This window comes from Cynara cardunculus (assembly GCF_001531365.2).
Source record: "Cynara cardunculus var. scolymus isolate 2C chromosome LG 9, CcrdV1, whole genome shotgun sequence".
Lineage (NCBI taxonomy): Eukaryota > Viridiplantae > Streptophyta > Magnoliopsida > Asterales > Asteraceae > Cynara > Cynara cardunculus.
Window position 1 is genome coordinate 6,450,331 of NC_037536.1, and position 651 is coordinate 6,450,981.

Sequence of the window (651 nt, forward strand, 5' to 3'; positions counted from 1 at the left end):
AAAAGAGAAGAGTAATCATACCTTAAAGAGAATAAATATATTTACTCAAGAGTTCAGTGTTAGAGATAGAGCACTGAATCATTTCACTTACTGAGTAATGTTTAATGACTGAAGATTAATCTTCAGTGTTCAACATGCCCAATTCGCTGATCAAGATATTAATCTTGTCTCATCAAGAGGCTTGGTGAAGAGGTCAGCGAGTTGATACTTAGTTGGAACAAAGTGAAGTTCAATATCACCATTCATAACATGATCTATGATAAAATGATATCGGATCTCAATATGTTTGGTCTTGGAGTGAAGTACAGGGTTGTTTGCAATTGCAATAGCACTAGTGCTATCACAATAAATAGAAATCCTTGAAAACTGAAGATCGTAGTCCAGTAGCTGATTTTTCATCCAAAGAATTTGGGCACAACAGCTACCAGCGGCTACATACTCAGCTTCAGTTGATGATGTGGACACTGAATTTTGCTTTTTGCTTGTCTAGCTTACCAACTTTCCACCTAGAAGCTGACAGCCTCCAGTGGTGCTTTTCCTATCAATTTCGCAACCTACAAAATCACTATCCGAATAACCAATAAGGTCAAAACCTGAACCTTTAGGGTACCAAAGACCCATATTAGGAGTTCCCTTAAGATATCTGAATAT